Here is a 20,082-nt window from a genome sequence, read left to right as displayed (position 1 = left end):
TTTTTCTGTACTTTTTGAGGATTGGATGCGAGTCATGTTGAATATCTTTGAAATATATCTTGAAGCTCGGCTGCTTCTCTACTTTGATGCCAGAAACGACAGAAGGTCACATTCTGTCCTTCAGGAGATAAGGGATGTTATACCCATAAAGCCTATCAGTGGAGTCCATGGCCAAAAACGAGACCATTTGCTTTATCACATAACTGCGTGTGGATGAGCAAACACTCGAGGAAACCACTTTCTACATGGCTAATTTCTTTCTGCATTATAATGAATAACGAGAATTCCTGTGTCTACGGCAAACAATAGATTTTTTTTTCCCCAGCTGAGGAATTATTATAATGTGCATAGTTTTATAATTACCAATCGTCACCACTAGGTGTCTCTTTCACCCTATCTGATAATAAAGCTCCACTGATACAATGGCTTGGAGAATTATTTTTCAATCCACTGGTTTCCAACCTGTATTACACAAAGGTAGACATTAGAAAAAAAACAAAAAACTTTGATTGAAGATACAGTTAAACCATGACTAACTTCTGCCATCTAATGGAAGGCCGTTTAATTGTTGTGCTTGTCACTATATACCGCTGGCAAAGATACATTTGGTGAATAATAACAAGTGTTCTCTGCTCTTTTACACATGTCGCTATCAAGCTGAACAGACAGTGTTGAATGGAGAGGGAGTGCTGCATGATGATGGGGGGTCGGTGACAATTATGGGATTCCAATCCGGGATGGTATAGTTGTGACTCCCGTGGGACGCTGGGGTGAAATTGAGCATCTAATTGAAAGGGCAATGGATGAAGGGAACGGTCATGACGAGAGATGAGAAGGGGTCTCCGGTAGGCATGATGCGCAAGACGGCAGCATCCCCATGACAAAGTCCCTTTAGACATAAGTGGTGTAAAAAAAACAGTCTGCAGCTTATTTGAAGACAAGAAGGGGGGGGGGGGTCAAACTAATTATCATGTGACAATCTTGGGACAGTGTTGAGTAGATCTAATTTTCAGGAAATGAAAAAAAAAAACCACACATGCCATGAAAAGGTCTTTAAGAAGCAATTGTCAGCACTGTGTGTAAATTTACACGGCGGCAAACCCTCAATGGGTTTTAGCAGCTCGTGTGCAGTCAGTGTGCAAAATGCTAATTTGATCTTTGGAGCCATTTTGTCTGCTGCCTGCAAGCGTCTGTTCCAGCATAATTTCTTTTTCCCCCCCTGTGTGGCTGTTCACTAAGCAAACATGACCGCATCCATACGTGTAGCTCCTTTGGAGCTTGTCGATCTCTGTCGCGTTGTCGTCCGCCTCAAAGCGATTCAAAACATAAAGGGCTTTATTAGAAGAACTTTGGAAGAGGGACTTTCAGATCAAAACAGCAAGGAAGCAGCACCGTGGATACAATTCCCAGAGGAACGCACAATGGAAAGTATCTAATGACTGCTGATCAGTACCTGTGGCTCTCTCCACGGAGACAATCCCAGTTCCACTCACGTCGACAAAAATCGGTTATGCGAGACCACAATCGCAGTCTAATAAAAGTCATTGGATCTCGGAATTGATTATTTCTAATTCCAGTTTTTCCTATTGAAACAAATTTGGAAGAAAATCTTTGCTCGCTTTGAGTTGCATTTTATTGATCTCACTCACAGATTGGCATCTTAATGTTAGCAAGAGCTCATATGCATTTTGAAAGGTATATCGTGATGGATCAATATGAGAACCGCTTAGGTACCTCATTAGGAGTGATGGCTACAGACACTTATTGATTGTTAAATAATGCATGCAAGAAAGTCATCATCGATGATATAAAAGCTGGACTCTACTACTTTATCCAACATTCTGTCAGCTAAGTGTACAAAACCTCTTTGTATGTAAAATGCCGATCAAACGTATGAATAGGTCGTTTTTCTCTCACATTGAATTTTGCAGGTATAAAATATAGTATGTTGAGTCTTAAGACAAATATTACGATAACTGACTACCGAATAATCAATTATTCACATGATCCTCCCAGCTATGTGTTTTCCGAGAACATTTCGAATCTCTATTCCGATGAGAAAAAAAAAAAACACGCAAAAGGGACGAGCCTAATATCACATTAGCATGTATGACTTTCCCGAACACATTTGCTAAAATGATTCACGCTCGTGTTCAGAATGCTTGTGACCCTGTTACATATAATCAGCCCATTGCCGGGAAGCAGCATGTGGGCTGTGTACCTCCACAAAAGAGCGAGGGGGGGGGGGGGGGGGGGGCTACGAGATCTCTGAGAGACTACACCTTCTGCTAACATCATCAGAATTCAGCACACCGCCGGTAAAATGCAGCAAATGGGCTCTTCATTGGAGTGACAGCTCCGAGGTTGCTGCCACACGGAGCTTCAATTAGCCTGCAAGAACAAGGCAGGTCCCATGGGGGGGGGTGGGCGACGTGAGGAGCGGCCCACCTCCTCGCACACACTCTACCTTTCCTCCCCACATGACCCCCAACATCACACCATTTCCTTTTTTTTGGCTTCAGTGTCCTTTTCCTTCAAGAAATAGCACTCTTCTTCGAAGCCCCCACCTGTGCCACCCATCAATACATCACAAGTCGAGCGGAAGGACTTTTAGGGTGCTAATGGACACAAAGGTTGGAAAAAAAAAAAGCGGATGACACAAATTCAGTCAAGTGCTTCATCATACAACTACAAATACATAGAGAGGGTCCAAAAAGTCTACACACCCCTTGTTCAAATGCCAAATCAGTTTTCTGATATAAAAAAAAAAAACAAGACCACCTTCATAATGCAACAGAATTGAAATAAATCTTATCCATTGAATTAAAAGGAAATGAAATAGTGAAATAATACACGTGTATTGGAAATGTGTGTGTGCGTGTTTGTGAGTCAAGGACAATGAGCAACTGGGATTCAAGGACAGTTAGGCTGACAGCCAGCCCCCCCATAGAGTGCTCAAACTCAAGGTTTAGCGGCCAACCAACATCTATCAATGCCGATTATACTGCCACGAAGCGACCAAACAAACATTTACGTAAAATAAGGCTTGGCCCTGAGCGTAATGAGGCGTGTGGGCGACGACGAGTGCATCCGAGCACACAGCCCGGTCAAAACAAAACATATGACCTTCCCCCGCACACACTTTAGAATGAACTTCTTGATTTTTATCATCCCATTTACAGATTGTAGAGTATTACGAGAGGTCACCAGTTAGTCATGGTAAATATTTAAAAATCTTCTTATATAAGGGGAATTTTTTTTAATGAAATTGATCAGTTGTAAGTAATTGCAGCTACACATAAAAATGCTTTTTATCTATTAATTATCTATTTTTTATTTATTCATTTTTTGTTAAACGATTTAATTATTGGAAAAAAAATAATTCAAGCCTATATTAGGACACCTGAATTGTCTACAATTATTTTCAATTTTATTTTATTGTCTACAGTTTATTTTCTAATAATGATGACATCTAAATCAGATTGCCACCTCGCAGGCTGGGTTGCAGTCAGCAGGGTGTGACGGCACATATCAATGCAGCTTTTTTTTTTTTTTTTTATCCCTCGGCTCAATGTAACCTTTCCAACATGTTACGCCAAACCATTTTTAATGACTAACACAACTGTTGACATTTACAAAAGCCAAGTCAGAAGACTCCCCAAGGTAAAAATATCCGAGGCAGTTTTGTAAATAACACATGGAATCCCGCATACGTGCAATTCCGCATTGATAATTCACAATGTTGCTGATTTTTGTTTTGGAATCACGGCTGGGCTTCAACTACATCCACAAAATACAAATATTCTAACATTCAAGGTTCAGATGAATTCAAATTTTCAGAAAATTGGCTGAATCCATTACATTTTGTTTTGAAAGCAAAATTAAATAATGTTTTCAATTCAACATTTTCTATCAAAACACAGTGTGGACATTATGAACAGACAACATAATGACTAACAATATAATATTAATATTAAAACCACGTTGTCATTGTCTGGGCTGAGGACCGGGCATGGAGATGGATGAGGGAGTGCTGGGTGTGCCTGGTGTCCAATACATCAACCCGACTTGGACCGGGCTGTCACCTGGATTGAATTTACATCAGCAATCCCACAAGTGATGCTCCGACGTGTCTCACGCCCCTTTCCCGAAACCACGCTCTGAGGTCAGCGGTAGCAATGACGTGATTGCAAAGCTAAAAGACACCGCCCGACCTCTTCTCAGCCTGTCAGGAGATTAATATCTGGAGGACACTGCTGTCTTTATCCAACTACAATGAGGGACCTTGGACGAGCTGGTCAATGGACCAAAAAACGACCACATAGTCAAAATGAATATGAATATTTTGATTACATCTAAAGAATCTACGCGGCCTTGCATAGCGAAATTAATCCTGTTCAGAGCTGAATAAACGACATTAGCTCAGGGGGTCATTCGGAGGGTTAAAGCCTTACATTAGCTTCTCATCGATTGATGGAAGTGAAGGCACGGCGAGGTGGCCATAACATGTACGTTTAATCAGATAAGGCCGGCAAATGAAGACGTTAACCCTTCGACCCATTTTGGTGCAAGACAATGCTGTGCCTCCTCATAATGGACTGCTGTGCATAAAGGGACAGATTATATCCCATTATCCAGCATACAAGACAAGGCGACACAATAGCCGGAAAGCTTCTTTGGAAGGTAATAGAAATGTCTTCCTGAACACATTTTCTACTCCAGCTGTGTCTGGACGATATGGCTCCTTGCAAGCACTTCAAAGTGGCCAACCACAGAGGAGCAGCGCAACTTGCAGCTTCCCCACAAGGCTCTTATCAGACAGTAACAGGAGAGCGAGGTAAATGTGGGCAAATAAGTAACAAATAAGCTCGTAAGAAGATTTAAATGACTTTGTCGGTCGTTAGATGCCATGGAGTTCAAATGGGAGCAATATTGCGACTGTGAGACAGCAAAATTCTTAATGTTTTGCTGCAGGGAAAAGCTTCCAAGGGCATTTGCATCCCTCCCGATGAAGACGGAGGGAGGCGTGGGTTGCATTTGCACTTGGTGTTTTCAAGGTCTATTAAGCTTGCAGCTCTGCCTGAAACGTCAACATCCACAGCCCCAAAGCCTCCGCCCACTTTGCAGCTTTTGTCTGTCAAGGACAGCGTACTTTTTCAAATGCCTCGCCTGTATTCAAGTCAATGTGTTTCATAGCAGCAGAATTTTCCGGTAATGCAGCCCAATAGGACATACAAAAAAAGAGAGACGACTTTTGCATTATTTCCATATTTCCAAATCATCTTTCTCCCATCAAAATGAATAAAAATGCCATTAATCTGCTCCACCCACACAAAAACTACAATTTTTGTTTTTTGTTATATAAATACAGAAAAATAGCACGCAATTGTACAAATGTAAAGAAATAATAATATTTATTTATTTATTTATTTATTTATTTATTTATTTATTTATTTATTTATTATTTGGTTTATTTGCTTGGCATGTGGAGAAATTGACAATAAAGCGGACTTTGACTTTGAAATAAAGTTAAATAGTGTAATCAAATTTCATTCAGCCACTAGGTGTCACTGTGGCCACACATCGCCTTCTATCAAGCGTTTGCTGGTGGGGACGGATGGACACGCGCACGCGTGCACGCGCACACACAGAGGGGTACGTGTCTGTGCTGCACGGTTGAATGGTGTGTGCATAGCTATGTGTGCTTGGTCCACGAATCTCATCCAATACTCAAGACAACAGAGCCCGCCCGGCGGCTCACAATTACTGCATATAATGCAACTCTGCTGGAGCAAGAGTGGATATATTATTCTGTATCTGAACCTCGGGTGACATCCCTGCCAATAAAAAATACATGAAAGTTACAGTTAATATTGAAAAAGCAAGACAAAAAGGAATATTCCCAAATCCTCCTCATACATTGACTATATTTTATCAAGATTATTTTAGGAGCTATATGCAGTGGTGTAAATAAAATGGAGAACACGGTTGGAAGCTCCCTCTCTTTTCCTTTCCCCTATTTTACATTCACATTTGGAAAAGCAAAGTGAAGGTATGAATTAACCTGTCTGCTGAGATCAAGCTTGTGTTTGCTCTGACTGACGTAATCCGACCTTTTTGAGGGCAGCCTTTGCACAACAAAATCAATAGCACATAAGAGAGCATGATGAATTTGAAATTTGTGCTCAGAGTAGATATTGATCAAGCTCGATAAAAAAAAAGAAAACATGCAGATGCACGCATACGCATACAAAACTTTCCGTCCTGAAATGTCTCTCATTTGGTATAATCCAAACACCTGCAGCGTTTCAGATTTGTTTTTTTTAGCAAATTTAGGCGACATGTAGCTTAATAGCAAGACTGGGTGTGGTCCGGATCTTCTGGTTTGTCTCAAGCAGTAGAGATGGATCCGCCTCTGCAATTCCTTTGAGATATTGGCTGCTATCACATTGCTCAGACATCCAATCCTGATTCGAGATGATAATCAGCAGCCTCACCAAATAATACCGTGGCGACGTAATATGCAACATTAGCTTGTATCATATGTGTGATTCAAACTGCCAAGATCCAGTTTCCCTTTGGTCCATCAGACATGTGCTGGAAGCTTTTTCTCCAGACCCCTGTGTAATATCATTAGGAGCGGATACGCTGATATATAGTTGCTGCCTGTGATTATATTTTAGACTAAGAGGTTCATCTGAGCAAAAGTTCAATGCCATGGTGATTTCCGGGCATAATCACTTAGCGGGTAAAATACTTTCGCGTTAGGCGGCAAGGGGGGAATTTAAATCAACATTTAATGTTAATCGAGTGGGATCGAGCACATTTCAAGGCTGAGGAGCAATTTATGATTCTATGCCGTTTAACATGCTGCTTCTCAACAGAGTGCTACCAAAGCATTCAGCAACTAGTTGCAGTCAAAGCCATCCACCCCCCACCCCCCAGCCCAACTTCAGTGGCGCTATCCATGGTGCTGAGAAGAACAAAAGCATCAAAGCGGAGCTGCCCTTCTCGTTCCTTGAGTACAGGGAAGGGGCCGCACAGTGAAGGGGGAGGCGCCATGTGTATTTGATTCAATTAAGCAAGCTGTAAGGCCTCCCTCAGGAGCAGCCTGCAAAGAAGGCCCACGAAACAAAGACGTTCAACCCACCCTTTGCTTGCGTCTTCTGAATTCGTCTCATTAGTCCGTCGAGCGAGCATCACAACTCTACAACTAACAATATCATGAGAGGGGGGGATTTGTTTTTTGAAACGCCTGTCTGGCAATATTAAAGATAAATCGACTTGTGGATTGTCACCCAATTGGTGAGCATGAAGAAAAAATAAAATAAAAATCAGAACAGTGATAGAAAAAAAAAAAAAAAGATCTCCTAGCGCCTCACATCTGCTGTTCTACGTGACCACTCGGTTGCTTTTAGTCATCATTGTCATCATAGGAGATAATCGCTTCACCCATTCACACACCTGGCCCGGTCCGACTTGTCAAGCTGGTGCCGTGTAGCTCCAGTGAACCAATAACACTTGTCTAAATGATTACACGGCACTTTACGGCAAAGCTGACAGTTCTCATTTATTCCTCCAACCAACTGGAAAGAAAAAACACAAATTAATCTGGCACTTTAGGCGCCCACCCTACCCCTGTGAATAATGTATTAGTACTCCCTCAAACCATGACAGCAACCATCCCTTCCCCCAAATAACCACAATTACTCAACCTGCTTTGTATTACTCTCAGCCTCAGACAATGCTATTAAGTAATCATACCTTAACAGGAAGTGGACATTTTATTCATTTATTGAAATTTATTTATTTATTTATTTCTTATTTTATATTTCATGTTTATGTAATATTTATTTTATATTTTTATTATTTGATCATTTGATTTATTTCTTATTATTTATATTTCATGTTTATTTTATATTTATATCTATTTACTTATTTATTTTGTTTTTTTCTATTTTTTTATTTAATCGGACCTTAACAGGAAGTGGACATTTTATTCGCAACATCACTTTCTAACCAGATGCAGGACAAAAATATAACGTAAATATGGACAAAACATGTACATAAATGCATAACACAGGCTCTTAATATATTTTGGATGACGGTCCTTCTGTCCACCTGATCTAGTTTGTGGTCTGGGCACGAGAACAGCAGCTCTGTGACAATTATCACTTGTGAGCCCAAAGCCCAGTAACACCTCTCCCTCCCCGAAGGAGACTACAGACTTCAGACCTCACACTCTCTTGTGTGCCATTATATTTATGCAAATGAGACACAAATCAGGGGAAAAATCTGGGGGCATCCTTTCCTGTTAGTGCTAATTAGCAATGAGTGCTATATGGGATACATTATGTATGAAGTCTGTCCCCATGCAGCTATGCATTCTGACCTTGAACACAAGGTCCGGTCTAGCGGGTGCAATAAAAATCACCCTGCCATTTCATCACAACCCATAAAGGAAGCAGAAAGTAGATAAACAGAGCTGGCAGATACTATATGTTGCAAAATGCATCAAAGTAAAATATCGATGCTCCTATAAAAAAAGAGGGTATTATGACAATAACGTGAAAAAACAACGATCAAACTTGAGATTTAGAAGCCTCTTGAGGCAAGAGGGAGACATATTGTTCCTGAGAATGAAGAAGAATACGAAAAGGCAGCATCTCGGGGTGGGGGGGGACATGCTCAGTGGCGAAACCATAACAACCTAGAACAAAACACTTGTAGATGCTTCTTTGGTTTTTGACTAAGTCTGCTTTTAGTGGAGTCTGACAGAGAGTGAGATTTATGCGAAGATCAACAGTTGGCACATGGAGTGTGATCTCAGCAGGTTGTGCTGTTGTGGCCTGGCTGGAGTGAGAGCGTGCCCAGCACCTGGCTGATGTCCTACGGGGCTAGCAGATGGGACACACGCAAGGGTGTGCATCCACAAATAAGCCTCCGCTCCCTAGTAAGGGCAAAAAAGGAGGGCTGGGGGTATAGGTGAAGGGAACAGTTGGTGCTAAAGATTAGCAAGAGAGCTCACAGCATTATAATCCACACACAACCTATCTGCATTCAAAGAGTAAAAAAAGAAACTTATGATGCAGACATCATCAGTGTGTTCCTGCCAAGGATGCTTTTTCCAAACCACCCAGTGTGTGCTCATCCATGCGGACCTTTTAGCTTCAAATGTCATTGGCGCAGCACGCAGAAAGGTCAGCGGTGACACTGGCTTCAAAGTTTCTTATTGATTCCCAATCCAGCGGCATTATGCTTAGCAATTACAGATGGCACTAAAATGCTAATGAATCAGTGTGAGTGGACTTGTAATGTGGTGTCAATGAATTCAATCTAAGGTCAGAGATTCCTATGCGAGTTGCGGCGCACACACACAAGAGTGTCCCCATTGGATATATGCGTACATTACACTGCCATCCATCCATACATACATAGTACACGCTAAAAAAAAAACGAGATAGGTGAACCGACAGATTTTATTATGACCTTTAAAAATTGTCATTACATTTAAAAATATTAAAGTATTACAATGAATTATTATTAATTTTATTATTATATTATTATTATTATTATTATTTAATTTTAAAAATCTATTATGGTCTTATTGTAGGTTTGAGTATGCGAGTACTACCTTTAAAATTGTCATTACATTTAAAAATATTAAAGTATTACAATGAAGTATTATTAATTTTATTATTAAATTATTATTATTATTATTTAATTTTAAAAAACCTATTATGGTCTTATTGTAGGTTTGAGTATGTGAGTACTACCTTTAAAAATTGCCATTAAAATGATTAAAGTATTATTATTGAATTATTATTAATTTTTATCATTAAATTAACATCATTATTATTTAATTATTAAAAATATATATTTTCAATTTTGGTCTTATTGTAGGTTGGATTTTTGTCAGATGACAACAAAAACTGCAGCATTCATTCATATGTTTGCGCCCCTGCAGTGAAATTATATCCATATTTGTATGCACCAAGATTCAATGTCACACAATTTTTCATAGCGAGTGCTGCTGTCTTCAAATGTAACTAAAGAAGATCCATGAGCATGTCAATTGGTCTGATGACTGCATGAGCACAGATGGAGGCAGAGCAGGATGTACCAACCTGTTTTGGCCCACATGCACACGCATATACACGGCGAATACATTCATATGCATGGATGCATCCTGGATGTAAACAACACATACATAACCGTGGAGGTCAGCACAGGAAATGAGACAGCCATAGACATATTGGTCTTTTAAGAAGATGTCACATTTGTTTGACAGAGATCAACAACCACATCCCGCCATACTCGCTAATCCAAACCTTTGACTTCCTGTTTTCGGCGGCGATGCAAAAGAAAGCCAGACATGTCGATCAAAGGCTGCTAGTGCTTCACAGAGACGTGCAAGGCCACGCACGATAATTTGTGCACCCGGTTGATCGATACACCTTCCACAAAAAGGGGGGGGGGGGGTATGTAAAAGAAGCAATCTAAAGAAGAGTTGGACGAAAACAGCAAAGCATAGCAAAAGCTAAGAAACTCACTGGGTCGGATTCGATTCACTCCAAAAGAAGAACACACAACATAATGGAAAGCACGTCAAGCTTTTTCAATGCACTTCAGTAATATTTATAATGAATACAAAGCATGAATGAAGAGTGAAGGATGCAACTTATTGATTCCTGGCCAAAGCTACTGAGCGCTCCCCGTGTGAGCGGACAGACAAGCGGTAAAGACTTGGAGACAAATGGCAAGACGTAAAGGCAAGAAGATGGATAGATGAATGCAGGTGATCGATCGGAGGAAGAGTGGAGCCCCCCCCCCACCTCCCCAAGGGCGAGCGAGGCCTTTTTAGCACCGTGTGAGCAGAGAGTGATGATGGCCTTTCGTGTGTGTGTGTGTATGTGTGTGACTACAGCGTGGTGTGCTGTGACAGACGGCGAGTACTCGCAATAAACAGATCTCGATGAGAACGGAGAGGAAGACATACTGGCTCTCCGTAGCTCAGCTCCCTGCCATGATTCTGGGAGGACAGCCATGCCCGGCCCACCCTCGGTCAGACATTTTCATTTGGCTTACATGAAGCTATAAATGTGTCCCTCCATGAAAAGGAAAAAAAAAAAAAAAAAAAAGACTCAATGTAATTAAAACGTATGAAGACAGAAAATCAAATCTACACTTTCTACACACACAAAAAAAAAGTCAGTAGAAACATAACCTGCTGGATATGGGTGAATGAAAAATGGATTTGCTGTATTATTTTTGTTGCGATCTGTGAGTTTAATTTTATTATCAAAGAAAAGGCAACATGATTTAATCATAAGCTTTTATCTGGACATGTGACCAAACCAGCAATAGTGACTCACAATTTCAAATTCTCGAGTGGTGTTTTTTTTAGCCTGTAATGTCCAGAACAGATGTCCATTGTCCATCCTAATTGATGTCATTGCCCTGAGGGGGCAGCACTCCATTGCAGAACGCGGGGAAAAAATAAAATAAAAAAATAAAAGAGAACCTCGCCCAGCAGCTGCACAACACAACCAAAGCACATTGATTATGCTGCCCATGGAAGCAGAATAAAATCAAGGGGCGTATTTTTCTTTCTGACTCATCTGAAAGCAAAGTTGGGGGCTGGAAGGGTCAAAAAAAAGAAAAAAAAATAATATTCCTGCACTATAAAAGCTGATTTATCGAGAATGGGCGGGGAGGGAAAGATAGAGAACGAACAAACATCTCCACAGAGTAGGTTAAGTTATGCGGCATCACATCTTGTCTGATGGCTCCTGGTGGGCAGAGCATATATATTATCTCACTAACGTTTGATAGGAGGATATTCTATCCAATCCAAAAACCTGATATGGCTCAAAGCTACAATTCAAGGTGCTAGTGTGAGTGAAATACGACTTGCTTTCTTGCTCACAGAAAAGAGACCTCAGCTGGAAATAGAGTCGCGAGGCAGCACAATAACAACCGAGGAAATGACTTCAATTTGGCACTTGGCTCCAGTAAGTTTACTGCCACAGTGGGGCAGTAGTCCATTAAGATATCATTTATGGAATGAAACCTCTTCTGCTTCATTCACTGCTTAATGGATGAAGCAAGTGTTGATCATGCTAGTGGATGCTGTCTTTTGAGATGTAAAAAAAAAAAAAAAGATGATTATAAGTAGGGACTTGACATACAGTGATTAGACCTCGTAGGTCTCAAGAGGGTCCTTCATTAACAACAAAAGCACAAATCAATGTTTATGAGCATCATAAAAAAACTGCAAACTAGAAAGTCCCCTCAATCGCATCCATAAAATGTGTTCAGAAGCAACTTGAAGCTGGTAGATTTCCTCAAATGTAATTTGAACATCAACCATAGGATGTTGGACTAGCTTTGTACAGCAAAATTTCCACTTATCAAAACAGCGAACGATATATGGGTGATTTCCATTTTTTTTTTTCCTGAATAACAAATTAAGAATGAATGAAAACAAACAGAGCGAGAGGATTTTCCGAGTAAAGGTAATGGGATACATAGACACACAGGAAAGGGTAAAGAAAGCATGGATTATTCATGTCTATTCCCAAAGTAGAAAAGGCTCCTTTTTGATGAATGGTGCCCGCGGCGCTCCTTCCTACTCAATATCAACAGTCCCAGGCAGCCAGACACCATGATGAGACTCCCCCGCCATCACAGAAGGGGCCGGCGGCTCTCATATGCTCGCTATCGTCGGCCATGATGATGATGTGGGCCGAGTCAAGGTGATCCCAAATTTAAAAAGAATTCATCATGGGGGATATCTTCAAACTCGCCCACAATCGGAGAAAATCCATGATACAACGAGAGGGATTTTTTTTAAACAACCATGGCGAGTTTGACAGATTAGAAAAATATTCAAGTACCAAAACAGGTGATGTCATTTTCAGTCGACAGCAAGTGACAAAATGGCCGCCGCCTGAGATCGCTTAAAAACAGATGGATTATGTTGCTTAATTTACATACCACAAACAGAATATGAATTAAAATGCAGTGTTTTGACATTCATTCTCTTGTTTTTTACTTGACTTCTCCATTTATTCAGTATTGTTACAATTCAGTATTTCCGTACGCATCCAGGAGAATTTTGCCTCAACATGGGCTCTAACCTGAGGATGAACTCGAGCTTCTTCTGGCTTTTTTTTTTTTTTTTTTTTAAAAACAGGTCAATCTGTAGACAGCATGTGTCTGCCAAATTTCTTTAGGCAGACTATTTGTACGAAGTCGAATTAAAGGAGGACTAGCCGATAGTGGGTCAAAGCCCAATAGCACACGCCGCCTGCAGCCAGCCAGCCAGCCGACGAGACGATGTCGATCATCGTGTTGTCTGGGCAACAGATGAGAAACTGACTAATGCTGAGATTTTCACACTTGTCACACATTCCATTTCCATTTCCTGGCACAAAAGAGGTGGATGAAAATGCTGTAATGGCCAAGTCGCCATTCAAAGTACCTTAGCAACCGCCGAATCGATTGTCAACGGGCGACTTTGCTGTCCACCAATTACGTCGGCTTGCCGCAAGTGGGAGGAGTTATCTGTAAAGGCGAATGCAGCAGCCTTGTGAACAAAAGGAAGGATTAAAAAAAGAAATTTTCAGCTCGGGTCATCAGCATTCCCTTCACATTTTTTGCCATCACTCCCACACTCAACGAAAGTGCTTTGTAGCCTCGTATGTAATTATTCTGTCTGACACCGAGTTGACCAATTAGCATCGCCGCTAATGTTTTGAAAATCACTCACTGGGTCTGACCTTTCGCTGACAACACAGTCCACGACAGGGAAACGTTTAATGAAGCATTCCGAATTAGCAGGACTATAAAAAATTCAACACTTTTTCTTCTGTAACGTTTATTTTGAAATCTGCAAAAGAACTGACTACATGTAACAAAAAAAAGTTTGCCAAACATGACCCAGACACTTTGACTGCAGCTGAATTTGATCTTATTTGCACTCTCGCGACTGCTCAGCCTCCCTATCGGCCTGCAATTCGGCGAGCTCAATAGAGAGTCTCTCCTCTTGCTGTGCGTGGGTTGATGTTTGCAAGCGTTCACTCCTGACTCCTCCACCCACAGCAAGTCACCCGCATCCATTTGCAATCAAATGGAAGCAATTTGCTGTCAAATGCGTTCTCCCTATAAACAGTATTGGCTAATTATGCTGTTGATCACAAGGAATGACCAGATTACACAAAAACAATTCCCCAAACCATCTAAAAGTGTAAATATTCAAATATGCTAATGCTAAATAGACATCCAAAATACCAAATACCATTTGCTCAGTGAGACTTTTTTTTTTTTTCTTCATCCCACTCATTAGCATTTATCAAAAGCGAAACACATTCCACAGGAGTCAAAAATGTTGCAAAGCAATCGAGATTGTTTCGCAAGACCTCACTAAGCGCACTCGCAATGAAATCAGGAGTGCGGCTCAAAATGCCAAGCTAATCACATGAACCTTTTCGAAGGCGCTAATCAAATATGATCCCTCTTCCCTTCTGAGGCCTCTAATTCCCTCTTAGCGGGGGGGGGGGGGGGGGACGCAAGAAACGTGCCACCTGCTTCCAGTCATACCGCTCGGGGCTCAAGCGCCCTTGTGACATCATGCTGCCCTTTAATCCGTTGAACAAACGCACAGTTTCATCTGCATGCCACCGCTCGATCTAAACTGGCCGCCATGAATAAACAGAACGGCCATTGAGGTTCACGCCATCGTTGACGTTCATGCGGGCTTTAAAAAAATAAGTAGGAGCCCTTTTATGGTAACTGATTGCTTAGACAAGGATGCAGACGTCAGAATGCATTAACTTTGACATAGACTATCACCCCAGACGATTAAAAGTGCCAGGGAAAAAAAAAAGTCATTAAATTTGCAGCCTTTTTTGTACACTCCAACGAGTGCTTACGGGAAGGGGACAAATAGAAAGTCATGACCGGAAGCTTTTACCTTAGTGGATCTTCATGCTTCTCATTCATCTTACGGGAAAAAAAAAAAAAATCAGATCAGAGATGCTTTTTGCCACTGCAGTAGTCGAGTGTATTTTTTATTTATGAGCCAGTGAGGACACACATTCAGCTTCTTAACAAAGCAGTACTAAAAATAATCTTTTGCCTGTGGTTAATAGGAAGCTAATTAGCAATACGTGATAGTTCGAATTAAGATTTCAAAATAAAGGGAGGTATTGCACATTTAGTTATGTGTGTAAACAAAAGAAATAAAATTCAAAATGTACAAATATTTGTGTGTAAAGATGATATTTGTTCATTTTATGGTTTTGGAGAATATATTTGTGCTGTTTTGTTATAATGGCTATTGTTGGGGACCCAATTTTGCTCTTCCACAGCTGGTAGCAAGTGCTCAATTTTAATAAATGTTCTTTTATTCAATTTTGGTCAACAAAAGATTTTTTGTTATTTGACATTTTGCATGCTCCCTCCCTCCCCCATCTCTACCTTTTGTCTCCGAGAGCTACGGTTTGTTGTTCCAAGCCCAGAAGCGGCGGGCCGGTGCCTAGTTGGCCTGCCCCCTTTCGTCTCCTCAGAGCTGCTGGCAGATGAAATATTTATGACGTTATGGCTTGAAAACCTCACATTCCATTTGAAGTGCTGCAGCTGCTCTGATGCTGCCCCCACTGATGGCAACTGCCACCGCCATCTTCACTCGGCCAGCACTTTCCCTCCCAGCGGGGGGTTCAGAGCAAGGCGCGAGGGCAGGACGGCGTCCACGGCTTTTCTGCTTTTCACTACTCGGGGTGATTTTCGGGAGGGTGTAGCTATTAAAATGAGAAAATGAGAACGTCCTCACACATATGCAAATGATTCAGGATTGTCTGGACTGTAAATGGCTAGCAAGTGGTGACCCTAATCATGAGCAAAAAAAAATGGTTGGACAGAAGGCATTTTGTTCTTTTCTAATGTCCACCTTATTATCATACATAATTACAATCTGATAACAACTCACCATCTATTCATAACAACCTGAGAATGTGTTTTCGCAAGTCATTGTGCGAAAAGAGGAAATAAACATATCAAGCATATGGTTAGCGGTAGCTGCTAACAGAATGATATTAGCATTCCCTGTTCGTTTTGTTCAGCTACAGACGAAACCTTTAATTTGTGTTGGCATTTCAGCATCAAAGTTCTAGTGTGGCACATGAAAAAAAAGATAGATTAAAAAATTGGTGTTCCAAGATCTTAACAAAGGCTCTTCTTTTGCATGCATGGAGTCACATTGGTTCCTAAGCAACAGGCCATTTGAAAACATGCTGGCGCTTTTCAACAGGTTTCAAGAACACCGCACGTCACGTCGGCGGGCAACCTTGAGCAAACAGCTCCGCTCGCTCCTTAATGGAAGTCGGCCTGATAATTAGCCGCGGCACAATGAAGCAGCATTCATCTTCACCGCAAGGTCTTCTTGGGCGCCGCGTGAAATCAACATTCCCCTGCACGACCTGCTGTCGCCGGGCAAGACTCAAGTTGCCAGGTTTCAATGGTTATGATGGACGTTGACATCCCAGAAGGCTCTGATCCAGGATTATTTTTTTATATATATATATATATATATATATATATATATATATATATATATATATATATATATATATTACATGATGGTGTATTAAGATACAACATGTCAGGCAGTGAAGTTAAATCCCAGCAAGTATTGAGTTAGATTTAATTTCTCAATGTCTGGGGAATGGACTGGAAAGTAATTCCAAGCAGCACATGCTATACGAAGAAGAAAAAAAAAAACAGCAAGCAGAGAGTAGATATGGGATGTGGAGGTTTACACCTGTTTGCCGCCTTCTGACCCTGAGCAATTATGTGGAGCTAAGGCTTTCTGGGATTCAACCTGTCAATCAAATAGTCTCGGCAAAGGAGAAGAAGTCACTATTGGCAATGTGCTTCATCCGAGGATACGAGTTACTCAAACAACGGGATAAGCGGCAAGATCGATGATTGTCTTCAACATAGATGGAAATCATTGAAGATTAGTTGCATGTCTCACACTTAGTAATTGCAGGCTGATATTAAAACATTCACCAGATGAGATGATACTGATAGTAACCACGACTACAGCGCTAGTTGGACACGTGCAGAGAAATGTTAACAATCAAATTGATGTGTTACAGGCCAATCATCGCTGGCCTCCTTTTGAGTACGGCGAAGGGGCCCCGAGGTGCCGCTAGCTATCTCCTCCCGTCGACTCGCCGCGGCGCATACGTGCTAATGACAATCTGTCACCATCCTAATGAGGTGCGAGAGTACAGAGCGGGATAATCACGTGATAAAAAAAATAAAAAAATGGCGTCAGGACTACAACTGGAAGCAGCATTATTGAGAAAAGCAAAAAATGGGGGAACTCAGATGGGATAGGATGTAATCCGAGCATTACCAGTGACTTACCATTCCCTGATGAGATGATCATCGAGCCTCACTTTGGAAATATGAGTCAATTGAGAGTGTGATGACCATTGCAGGAATCAATCTTGATGATGTCAGCGGGAGGGATCTATAAATGCAAATACAGAACATGTCAACCCTAGCAATAAAAGCTTTTTTTTTTTATGTAGAAGGGGAAAAAAATAAAAAATATTAGCCTGTTGTCTTTGAACATTTCCAACCAATCTAAGCGGTGTCCCATCAGTTTAATTCCGAAACAAGCCCCATGTTGAGTTCAAACCTGATTTACGGTGGTTGGCACCCCCATAGCGGTGTCAGATGAAACCAACTCTTTGTTCACGTGGCGACATGTGGAGAGCAGCCTTTTGCTAATGGAGGCCGCTTTGAGTGATCTTTGCAGGGCGGGGGGGGGGGATTTTGCGGTGCGAAGGCAATGTCTCAATGGGATGAGCGCACACGCACATTCCCGTCAACTCGGTCATTTGGGACAAAGCGACTTTTACAAATCATCCCAGTGTGCGAGTACCTCCCAAGTCTTCAAAGCAAGCACTGTAATTTATTTACGGTGACACAGCATGATTACGTTGCTGTATTTACGGTATATTGCCAACAACAATTATTTGTCTTTTTTTATTTATTTTTTTATAAACATGCCGAGTTCTTATTTGTGAATACATCTCAACATAAAAGACTTTTTTTTTTTTGGAGCATAACAGGATGTGGCGCATAGCAGCTGATAAGCCGGACTGGCTTCTGATTCAGCCTCATTCCAGCAGACACGTGTGAAAGTCAAATCTTGGTGAACACACACTAGCACACACACACACACACACACACTATGAATACATTATTCATCAGGACCAATCGAAAGGCAGACCAGGAGGAGAGAACCACATCTGTATGAATCCTACAGAGGTACTTTGCCGATAGACTGATAGAGTTGTCCTTCAGCATTAACCTTAAATGGCTGCTTTGCCATCATTTTGTGTTTCGATGTATGTGTGTGAATGATTGCAAATTCACATGATCAAACAAACTCATCAGTGCTCGCTACTCTCAATTTGCTCTCGTTGAACATTTTGGCAAGCGTCCAATTTTGAAATCAATTACTTCTGCCATGCTGGGCAGAAAATTCATCTCATAATTAAAACGCTAGAGATGTGAAACATGTTAACGAAGCGTCGGCCTTGCACGTTGCAAATCGAAATTATTTTTGTATCGGACTAAATCAGACTAGATCAGATCAATTTTTGTGGACAGGAAAAAGAGATTTTGTTTTTTGCAATCTGATTTCATCTATTAAAAAAAGAAAACAAAGCAAGCCACAGCACAACATAAACAACATCCAAACCAAAAGCAGAGTCTTTAAATTCATGTTTACAAGCCCACTCCAAAAAACACAGAAAACGGGCAAATAAAGGACACAACAAGAATGTCCTCAATCGCATTGTAAAACAGAAAAAAAAAAAATCTGTAAACCTCCGCTTACAAGTCATTATTTTGCACATTTATCTATTTTATTAGGGTCGGTGGGAGCAACAAAGCGGTACGAATCCGAACGTGTTAAAGGTGACCCACACAAAGCCAGATAGATGTCTTTTAAGACAAGCAGATAGTGAAAATTCAATTCAAGAGCATCCTACACCATCTTGGCTGATGTATCATCTCGGAAGCGTTTGTAGAGAAGATGATGACTGCCTCCATGCTCTGATTCACAGACCAAGCCAACTAATAAAAAAGGAAGATTTGTACTTGTCACCTTACATATAATGTCTCATTTTCAGAGCTCATAAAAGAGGAGATAAATCACATCTCTTCAGACCTGCCTAAATCGGAGCAATACATCAGCAGACAAAATAGATTTTTTTTTTTTGTTGTGAATGCTTAGAGGGGGAAAAAAAAAGAAAACAACAACAACATTTCACATCCTGAAGAAAATTATGGAACCAAACTGTGACTATCAAAATATTTTAAGACCTCGTCCGGCTTTCCTGAAACTGCCAACGATTCAACGTTATCCCTTTTCACATCGGCTTTAATCTGCATTGCTTTCCACAAATCCAATTACGTCCTAATTGAGTGTTACAAGGCTCATTGATTATGATAGCAGCAGCGCGGCACTGAGCACATGAAAAATATTGCTTGGAATTAGTCGAGACTCACGGGAGGCCTTCGGGGGACAAGATTTCATATGGAGGCAATATTTTGCTATATGACTCAATTTGAATCGACTCGCCAACAACCTTAGTGGAGCACAAAATGAAGAATGAAACTAAAACTATTGAAAGCAATGCATGATTTCCCAAGAGCTTAAATCAAAACTTGACAATTAATGGAGCATGGCCAGTCTTTGCACCTGCTCATAAGAAAAGACAGATGAAATAAATATGTCAATTTATAATTAATTTGAACTTGACCCCGAGTCACTTCTCTTTCACAAGACTTAAGTCGTTCAGTAAGGTTGCTGCCAAAGCAAGATAAAGACGTTCAAAGTCCTCGCACACGTACACAGCATGAGACAGACACACAACAACTAAATTAAACTTGTCTTCTATCTGGATGCCACTGAGACTTTTTAAATGGTGCACAACTGAGGAAGTCTTTAGGTTAATAAGGTAAGGTGGCTAATTGAATTCTAGTATGTCATGT

At 40.9% G+C, this 20,082-nt stretch overlaps 1 long non-coding RNA gene across 1 annotated transcript in view; it reads right to left on the bottom strand.

The window, feature by feature from the left end:
* Positions 1 to 20,082, bottom strand: part of LOC147055464 (uncharacterized) — a 30,199-nt gene that overhangs the window by 2,836 nt on the left and 7,281 nt on the right. The window contains exon 2 of the long non-coding RNA XR_015066404.1: positions 17,437 to 17,542. This is a non-coding gene — a long non-coding RNA (uncharacterized LOC147055464). The remainder of the gene's footprint in view (positions 1 to 17,436; positions 17,543 to 20,082) is intronic.

This window comes from Syngnathus leptorhynchus, chromosome 6 (assembly GCF_054491065.1).
Source record: "Syngnathus leptorhynchus isolate UIUO chromosome 6, UIUO_Slep, whole genome shotgun sequence".
Lineage (NCBI taxonomy): Eukaryota > Metazoa > Chordata > Actinopteri > Syngnathiformes > Syngnathidae > Syngnathus > Syngnathus leptorhynchus.
This window is presented reverse-complemented; position numbering and strand designations above follow the sequence as displayed.